The 10,242-nt window shown below is 43.0% G+C and overlaps 1 protein-coding gene across 6 annotated transcripts in view; it reads right to left on the minus strand.

Moving 5' to 3' along the window:
* Positions 1-10,242, minus strand: part of CGA (glycoprotein hormones, alpha polypeptide) — a 44,661-nt gene that overhangs the window by 18,753 nt on the left and 15,666 nt on the right. The window contains exon 1 of one of the 6 annotated variants that reach the window (XM_044292274.1): positions 2,538-2,645. The exons of the other annotated variants lie outside the window; for them this stretch is intronic. The gene's annotated coding sequence lies outside the window, so the exon portion shown is untranslated. Of the gene's footprint in view, positions 1-2,537; positions 2,646-10,242 lie in introns of those variants that run through there. 6 annotated transcript variants of the gene reach the window in all.

A 10,242-nucleotide genomic window follows, 5' to 3' on the forward strand; every position in this document is an offset into this window, starting at 1 on the left:
ACTTGTGTTTTTCCGGATCCGGCGTGTAATTCCGGCAAGTGGAGTACACGCCGGATCCGGACAACGCAAGTGTGAAAGAGGCCTAAATGATGAGTGAAATCTACGGCAGCTACAAGATGGCACAGATTTCAATCTGGCGCAGACTGCCAGAGTATGCATGTCATTCATGACGAGGCAAGCGCCGTATCATAAATAAAATACATCCTCCTACTGACATCAAGTCTTTCAAAGCTGATCTTGATAAATCAGGGCCTATATAGATTTTTTAAGGGTAACTTTTGCTTATGCTGTCACCGGAAACGCCTACCAGCTTAGGCTGAGTTCACACTTCAGTTATTTGATCAGTTATTTCCAGCAGTTATTGTGAGCTAAAGCCAGTAGTGAAGCCTCCACAGAGATAAGGTATGATGGAACGATCTGCACCTGTTCTATGTTTTTGACCCACTCCTGGTTTTGGCTCACAATAAGGTCTCTTGCACACGAACGTGGTTTGGTTCCGCATCCCAGCCTCATTTATTGCTGCTCGGGTGCGGACCAATTCACTTCAATGGGGCCGCAAAAGATGTGGGCAGCGTTCCATGTGCTGTCTGCATCTGTTGCTCTGTTCCGTGGACCCGCAAAAATTATAGATCATGTCCTATTCTTGTCCATTTCGCAAATTGCGGAAGGCACACGGGCGGCATCTGTGTTTTGCGGATACGCAATTTGCGGACTCCAAAACACGGCACGTTCGTGTGCAAAGCAAATTGCGGTCCCCAATGCACGGAACGGATGCACAACGTTTGTGTGCAAGAAGCCTAACTGATGGAGGTACCTGATCAAATAACCGGTGTGAACTCAGCCTTACCAGTCTTTATAACTGATGTATTCGATAAGTTGCCAAATAACCAATGTACTTTAAATCATTTCTTTTGTCCACAGTTAAACAAGAGATTCATGTCAATAATGATGGCAATACTAAAAAAAAAAAAAAAAAAAATTCTCTATCCTGAATACTGAAGAAGGGATTGACTGCCACCTAGTGTCAGAAGATAATATACACTCATACATACAAATTATGGCAGCACTTCAGTAGCTTGATCTCCTTGATCTGTGTAGACAGGCTTTCTTACTACTCACTACAGTATATACAGCAATACAATTATATGCAGGAGAGCACTTACCACCACCGGCCAGATACATAAGTCCTGATGCCCATAGCATTATGTAATGCTGAGAGCATCAGATCCCTTTTACAAGAGGACATAGTTTTAAATTGGAGGGGCAAAGGTTTAAAAGTAATATCAGGAAGTATTACTTTACTGAGAGAGTAGTGGATGCATGGAATAGCATTCCTGCAGAAGTGGCAGCTGCAAATACAGTGAAGGAGTTTAAGCATGCATGGGATAGGCATAAGGCCATCCTTCATATAAGATAGGGCCAGGGGCTATTCATAGTATTCAGTATATTGGGCAGACTAGATGGGCCAAATGGTTCTTATCTGCCGACACATTCTATGTTTCTATGTATCCAGCAAACAGCCGTAAGGAGGGCTTGTGTGGCCCCTGGGCATTAGCCCTCTGGAAAATTTCCCTGTCTAGGTCTAGGGCCACTCTGCCCCTGACTTTGACTTTTGCAGAGTAGGCTTCTCTAGTCTATATAATGAAATATCCTTCATTTTTAATTATTAGGGTTTCCATATTTAATCTATGATCTTCTACATAACTGGGACCCCTCAGGTTAAGGGTCCATTCACACGTCCGTTTTTCCTTTCCTGATCTGTTCCGTTTTTTGCGGAACAGATCTGGACCAGATCTGGACCCATTCATTTTCAATGGGTCCTGAAAAAAAACGGACAGCACAATGTCAGATTTTTTTCAGGACCCATTGAAAATGAATGGGTCCAGATCTGGTCCAGATCTGTTCAGCAAAAAACGGAACAGATCAGGAAAGAAACAACGGACGTGTGAATGGACCCTAAGGGTGCATGCACACAGGCACAGAGCTTATACAGAGCATGGAGGTCATACAGCTCCATAGTATGGACCTACACAAGCACCGTTTACTGATGCATAGGGTCTGTCAGACTCAGGTAAGGTGTATTAAGGGTGTGGATTATGTGGCTTTTATGGCAAAGATTACTGTTGTTACACAAAACCGCATGTTTTTTTTTAGCTATTTTTCTATAATCAGGAAGAATAAAAGCAAAACGTTGACAAAATGCTGCAGCTGAAAGTCCCACCAATAAGCTATTTTGCAACCAGGCATTGGAACTACACAGCATGAATGGAAGCAGCTCTGCAGTAACCAGACATGGCCACTACATGGCGTATAGAGCTGTGTAGTTCCAGTGCCCGGTTCTGATGCAGCAACTCCTGAAAACAACTGATCATGGGATGTCTGGATTCGGGCTCCAGCAACCTGATACTGATGACCTATCCTCTGATAGCTCATCAGTAGTAAAGTCCTGGAAACTCCATGATATGTGAGATCTATATACAACATATCCTCCACTCCACAAAAGTACAGCACAGTAGAGTAAGAAAGTGTTCTTGTACCTGTATTCTCTGAGGCAGGGATAAGCCTGTTGTCGGATTTTCTCTCACTGTCAGACTGAACTTCTTTTGCAGTTACTGTATTTTGCTCTCCCCTTTTATATCAGTCTGCTCCTAGAACACTAGATGTACTAGATAAGCTTGGGATAAACGCCCCGTCTGTTGGCTGCTGAGTAGCTCTTAAAGTAATTACTTTTAAATCCACTTAATCATTTGTGTGTTTAAAATTCATATTAAGTTTACCTTCTATCGCGCTGCCGGTGTCAGGTTATTATCAAGATGTACAATCACAGAATTAATTTCTGAATCATCGACTTGCATCCTGTCCTTCCTCAAATGTGTTACCTGTGGCAGGTTTAGGCTAAAAAATTCTAGCAGTGCAGAGATTCATTAGTGTGGAAAACTAACTGCAACCTAATACTCTGCTTAAGCTGGTGTCATGGCTTCTGTCTTTTAAAGGGACACTACCATCAAAATTCTTTTTAACACATATTAACAACCTATATGTGAATATTTTATTTTATTTTATAAGTCACTCCACATATTCTACTTCCTGTCTTGGCTCTTTAGCTTTCTCCTTTCGTTGGACATCTAGGACAACAAACAGCCTCACTTGACTCTCAGTCAGACTATCCCCTATGAGAAGAGAGCAATGCGCCCTCCATTCATTTCCCCACTTCGTTCTTGTTGTAGGTACGGGTCCCAGACGTGGGACCCGTACCTATCAGACAATGGGGGCATATCCTAGCGATATGCCCCCATTGTATGTGATGGTAAAACCCCTTTAAATACTGATGACCTATCTTCTAGTTAAGTCATCAGTATCTGATCAATGAGGGGCCGACACCTGGCACCCCTGCTGTCAGTTGTTCGATAAGGAAGTGGTGCTTGCAGCAGCATTGTGGCCTTCTCCAACTTTTCCTAGGCCTCTTTCACACGGGCGAGTTTTCCGCGCGGGTGCAATCTGTGAGGTGAACGCATTGCACCCGTACTGAATCCGGACCCATTCATTTCTATGGGGCTGTGCACATGAGCGGTGATTTTCACGCATCACTTGTGCGTTGCGTGAAAATCACAGCATGCTCTATATTGTGTGTTTTTCACGCAACGCAGGCCCGATGAAAGTGAATGGGGCTGCGTGAAAATCACAAGCATCCGCAAGCAAGTGCGGATGCGGTGCGATTTTCACGCATGGTTGCTAGGTGACGATCGGGAAAGGGACCCGATCATTATTATTTTCCCTTATAACATGGTTATAATGGAACATATTAGCATTCCTAATACAGAATGCTAAGTAAATTAGGGATGGAGGGGTAAAAAAAATAATAATATAACATGGTGATGGATCATGTGATGGACCATGTGATGAGCGCAGTGACGTCACCAAAGGTCCTTTTCCTCCCAGGTCATCAAAGAAGAAGACGAGCCGTGCAGCGCAAACAAGTGGATGATGTCAGTTTAATAATTTTTTTTTTTTTTAAACCCCTCCATGCCTAATGGCTGGATGCATCTTGGACTATTATCTATGCCATACAATAGACAACCACACAAAGGCTATATGCCAAAAGCCAGGTATATGCAAGCCATTAATCAATCTATGAGACAGATGACAGGCATACCTTACAATGGCAGCCTTGTGCACTATGAGCCAGTAAGCCTCAAAGTTACTTCTGAGCTGTTGGATGGCTTGAGTGGACCTGCGCACCTAGATCAGTATCATTAGGGTGACAAAAAAAAATGATTGTCCTAACATAATATTCAATAACCTTTCTATACAGTTTTGTCATGTAAAAACTCATTTGCATAAACATGGGCATATGGGAAAGACATGAGCAGAATCCGCCTTGTTTTTCAGCTGAAAAACCATTTGCATGGAAAATTTGCGATCTGTACTACTCATAAACAGTGCCATCCATTGGTTTCATAGTCTTATGACAAGACTAATAGTCTTGTCATAAGACTATGAAACCAATAGATGGTGCTGTTCATGACTCATAGTCTTATGACTGTTAGTCTTGTCATAAGACTATGAAACCAATAGATGGCGCTGTTCATTTTGTTGGGACGCTAGTAAGTAGGGCACACTGCTCAACAGAGTCCACACACCATGCAGCACTCAGCCTATAATAGCCTGTGCTAACAATGAGGTGTATATTGGATTGCTGCTATCATTCACACACCTTCTAGCACTTTATCTGCAGTAATATAAGCTTGCTGGGGTGTATCTGAGGACTATTGCCTTGCTTGTAATGACTCATGAACAGCGCCATCTATTGGTTTCATAGTCTTATGACAAGACTATGAATCCAATAAATGGCGCTGTTCATGAGTAGTCTAGATCGCGAATATTCTAATCGCAAATTTTTATTGCCAGTTTTCTATGCAAAAGGCTACACTAATAGTCGTGTCATAAGACTATGAATCCAATAGATGGCACTGGTCATGACTCATGAACAGCGCCATCTATTGGTTTCATAGTCTAATGAACATAGTCTGTGGTTTTTCAGCTGAATAACAAGGCAGATTCTGCTCATTTGCATGTCTTTTCCATATGCCCATGTTTATGCAAATACGTTTTTACATAACAAAACTGTATAGAAAGGTTATTGAGTATTATGTTAGCACATTCAGAATTTGTTTTGTCACCCTAATGATATTGATCTAGGTGCGCAGGTCCACCCAAGTGATCTGAAGTAACTTTGAGGCTTACTGGCTCTCAGTCAGATGAGAGCTGGTTTGTAATGCCTTAGACGGGATATAACGTTTAGGAGTTATAGAACTTGATGATGGGATGGAACGTTTATGAGTGATAGATCGTAAATATTCCTATCTGAGGAAGAAAAGAAAAAAAGAAGCTGGTTTGGAATGTCTCATATTGCACAAGGATGCCATTGTAAGGTATGCTGACTAAGCCTGTTATTTGTCTTATGGATAGATTGATGGATTGCACATACCTGGCTTTTGGCATATAGCCTTTGTGTGGTTGTTTATTTTATGCCGTAGATAATAGGAGTCCAAGACGCATCCAGCTATCCTCTTAATGCTGTTTCGAAACCATTTTGATGGGGTTTCCATCAATTTCGAACCTTTTTTTGTAAACCAGACACCCTCTTCTCTTCCAAGCAGGGGGTGACTGGGGTTCTCCCATTGACTTCCATTGTGCTCGGGTGCTCAGTAGAGCACACGAGCATACCGATGTGTTCGGCTAGAGCACACGAACACTTTGGTGCTCAATCAACACTAGTCACATTCATCGGTCACTTGGCCTAGGCGCAGCTCAGCCCCATTGAAGTGAATAGGGCTGAGCTATGATACCAAGCACAGCTGTTATACAATAAATGGCACTCTGCTTGGTAAGCTGGTAGAAAGCCGCTGTCCTGACAGGAACGACTGTGTCTTCTCAAACAGCTGATTGGCAGGGGTCCAGAGTGTTGGACCACCACTGATCAAATACTGAGGACCTATCTAGATCTATCTGACTAGAAAGCAATTATCAAGAAAAAAACCACTTCATCTTCAATAATTGCCTGCTGAGTCAACCTCTCGTAAATGGGCCTTTGGAACCAGGGACACACATACAGTATCTCACAAAAGTGAGTACACCCCTCACATTTTTGTAAATATTTTATTATATCTTTTCATGGGACAACGCTGAAGATCTGTCACGTTGATACAATGTAAAGTAGTCAGTGTACAGCTTGTATTACAGTGTCAATTTGGTGTGTCCTCAAAATAACTCAACACACAGTCATTAATGTCTAAACAGCTGGCAACTGTACACCACTAAGTGAAAAGAGCCAAATTGTGACCAAAGTGTCAATATTTTGTGTGGCCACCATTATTTTAACTCTCTTGAGCATGGCGTTCACTATAGCTTCACAGGTTGCCACTGGAATCCTCTTCCACGCCTCCATGATGACATCACGGAGCTGGTGGATGTTAGAGATCGTGCGCTCCTCCACTTTACATTTTAAGATGCCCCACAGATGCTCAATAGGATTTAGGTCTAGAGAAATGCTTGGCCAGTCCAGCACCTTTACCCTCAGTTTCTTTAGCAAGGCAGTGGCATCTTGGAGGTGTGTTTGGAGTTGTTATCCTGTAGGAATACTGCCCTGCGGCCCAGTTTCCGAAGGGAGGGGATCATGTTCTGCTTCACTATGTCACATTACATGTTGGCATTCCTGGTTCCCTCAATGAACTGTAGCTCCCAACAGCCGGCAGCACTCATGCAGTCCCAAACCATGACACTTCCACCACCATGCTTGACTGTAGGCAAGACACACTTGTTTTTCTACTCCTCACCTGGTTTCCGCCACACACGCTTGACACCATCTCAACCAAATAAGTTTATCTTGGTCTCATCAGACCACAGGACATGGTTCCATCAATTCATGTCCTTAGTCTGCTTGCCTTCAGGAAACTGTTTGTGGGCTTTCTTGTGCATCATCTTTAGAAGAAGCTTCCTTCCGGGATCATAGCCATGCAGACCAATTTGATGCAGTGTGCTGCATATGATCTGAGCTCTGACAGGCTCACCTCCCACCCTGTTAACCTCTGCAGCAATGCTGACAGCACTCATATGTCCATTTTGAAAAGACAACCTCTGGATATGACACTGAGCATTCCACAGTCAATGCATTTCATGGGCTCTCTCTCCATCAGTTTCTGAAGGGCTCTTTATCTATTCACAGTTCTGTGTCTAAATGGTTCTGTATACTCTAAATTCACTCACTCTGACAGGCCTCTAGGTCAACCAGACCTCACTGAAGGTATCTTTCTGGAACAACTAGACAGGGGTCTCCCTCAGTCCTTTAGCAGGACCTAAGTACTTATTCACCTTGGTTTAAGCATGCCACCTATCACCTCACTGGTTCCCACAGCCCTAGTAGACTTCCAAAAGCTAATCACTTGTGATGGCTGTATACATTCCAGCCATAACAACTTCAGTGGCAGTCCACATGGAAATCTAAATTCCTAAATTGCCCACTTCCTCTACTGCCTATCTCCTTCAGCCCACAAACCACTGCTAGTCACTTTGTTAACTCACTATTCATCAGTGACAGGGCCGATTTTAGAAAAAATGTGGACCTGGGCAAAATCAAAAGTGGGGCCCCAAATATTGTAATAATGTACTAACAACACAGTTATATTCTGTTGATTCTGGCACTCCCTCACAGAGTTACACCCCGTAAAGCTCCTCACACAGTTCTTCACCCCCATGCCCCTAGAATATGCCACATGCCACCTCCTCTTACAGCAATGAATCCCCCTTACTCACGGCATCTGAGAGTGTTAAAAACCGGAAGCGTGGTATTCCTCTTCAGGCGCTCTTTCCCCCAGAGGATATCAGGGAAAGCACACTGTTCTAAAAATGAGTTGCAGCCTGTACTATACTCTATACAGAAGAATGGAGCCATTTGCATCTGATGATTGTAAGTTGTGGTCCACTTGGGGGACTTAACAAAAAGCAAAAAAAAAGCAAATTGAATAAAAAGTGATCAAGTCATACACAACCCAAATGGTATCGTCAAAAACGACAGATCGTCCTGCAAAAACTGAGCCCCCAGACATCATCGTGGACATAACTATAAGAAAGTTATGACGGTCAGAATATCGCGATGAAAAGAAAAACATTTTTTACGAAGTGATTCCTGATTAGGCTTAATTTGCTGCAGTGAGCGGGCCTATAGAGGTCCTGAGTGGGGGGGCTGTTAGGGTTGCCACCTTTCCAAATAAGAAATACTGGTTACACAAGTTAAAAAGGTTGATGTGGGTTAATATGAGTGTTATTTGATCATATTTTACTCAATTTTTTTCTCAATAAAATCAAACTTTTCACTGTTGGGGACACCCTGTGTATTTAAGTTTCATTTAGCCCCTATTTTTAAAATGTTTCTGTGGGGATTCAAACTCACACCCTTTCTACATTAAGGGCAAAAATCTTAACCACTGGGCTGTAGCGCTCAATGTTATGCTTTTGCTGAAAAACCTCATAGAAGTTTCTCTTGTATTACACAAGAGAAACTTCCATGAGGTTTTTCCACAACAGCTTAGCATTGAGCTCTCTAGCCCAGTGGTTAAGGTTTTTACCTGTAATGTAGAAGGTTGTGAGTTCGAATCCCCACAGAAACATTTTAAAAATACTGGTTACACAAGTTAAAATGGTTGGTGTAGGTTAATACGAGTGTTATTTGATCATATTTTACGTTTCGCTCTATTTTTTTCAAATTTTTTCTCAATAAAATCAAGTCAAAATCAAATGTTTCACTGTTGAGAACACCCTGTGCATTTAAGTTTTATTTAGCCTTATCTTTAAAAGGTTTCTGTAGGGATTTGAACTCACAACCTTCTACATTAAGGACAAAAACATTAACCACTGGGCTATAGAGCTCAATGCTGTGTCTGTGCTGAAAAACATCAGAGAAATTTCTCTTTTGTTAAAAACAGCAAAGAAGTTTCTCTTGTATTATGCAAGAGAAACTTCTATGAGGTTTTTCAGCACTTGCTCAGCATTTGCTCAGCATTTGCTCAGCATTTGCTCAGCATTGAACTCTATAGACCAGTGGTTAAGGGTCTTGCCCTAATGTAAGAGTTTGTAAGTTCAAATCCCCACAGAAACATTTTAAAAATGCTGGTTACACAAGTTAAAATGGTTGGGAATGCCCATTTCATGTTTATAACACTGACTCCATATATAGACAATGCATATATTGAGTCAGAGCAGGGACTCCTAAGCTGGGAAATTCCCCACTATGCAATCCAGCAGGGCCGGACTTAGGCAGGGGGGCCCTTAGAGGATCGGGGCCCTGGGCAATTGCCCAGTTTGCCAAATGCCAGCCCTGACCAGTGACACAGTCCAGACCTCACTTGAGAAAGCAACCTTGGGGCCATCACCTCTTCAGCCAATGCCTCTAGTTTTCCTCCTAGTCACCAACAAAGGACAAGCCTGTTCCCACTGGTGATCAACTTAAAGAGGACCTTTCACTACTCTACAAACGAAAAACTAACTATACCTGTGGGCAGAGCGGCGCCCAGGGGTCCCCCTGCACTTACTAGTAAGTCTGGGCGCCGCTCCGTTCGCCCGGTATAGGCTCCGGTGTCTGCGCTCCCTCTGACTGTTTTCTTGTAGGAGGCGTGTCCCTTGCTGCACTGCTGGCCAATCGCAGCGCACAGCTCATAGCCTGGCTATGAGCTGTGCGCTGCGATTGGCCAGCAGTGCAGCAAGGGACACGCCTCCTACAAGAAAACAGTCAGAGGGAGCGCAGGCACCGAAGCCTATACCGGGCGAACGGAGCGGCGCCCAGACTTGCTAGTAAGTGCAGGGGGACCCCTGGGCGCCGCTCTGCCCACAGGTATAGTTAGTTTTTCGTTTGTAGAGTAGTGAAAGGTCCTCTTTAAAGCAAAATTTTACACAGAAGTCTACCATTTTACGCAAGTCACCAACACTTTCTCATGGTACATAGAACAATCTGACATGTAGTAATTGATTTGACTGAGCCCAAAAAAATAGGGACAGACTTATGAAACTGCCTAAAAGAAAAACCCAACTTTGTTGCCAATAGCAACCAATCACAGTTGACCTTTCATTTTACTAGAGCATTATATGAATTGAAAGCTGTGCTGTGATTGGTTGCTGTGGGCAAAAAAGCCAGTTTTTCTTTTAAAAGGTTTCATAAATCTCCCCCATAAACTTTTCCAAAAACATTCT

The sequence above is a fragment of the Bufo gargarizans genome, chromosome 4 (assembly GCF_014858855.1).
Source record: "Bufo gargarizans isolate SCDJY-AF-19 chromosome 4, ASM1485885v1, whole genome shotgun sequence".
In the NCBI taxonomy this organism is placed as follows: domain Eukaryota; kingdom Metazoa; phylum Chordata; class Amphibia; order Anura; family Bufonidae; genus Bufo; species Bufo gargarizans.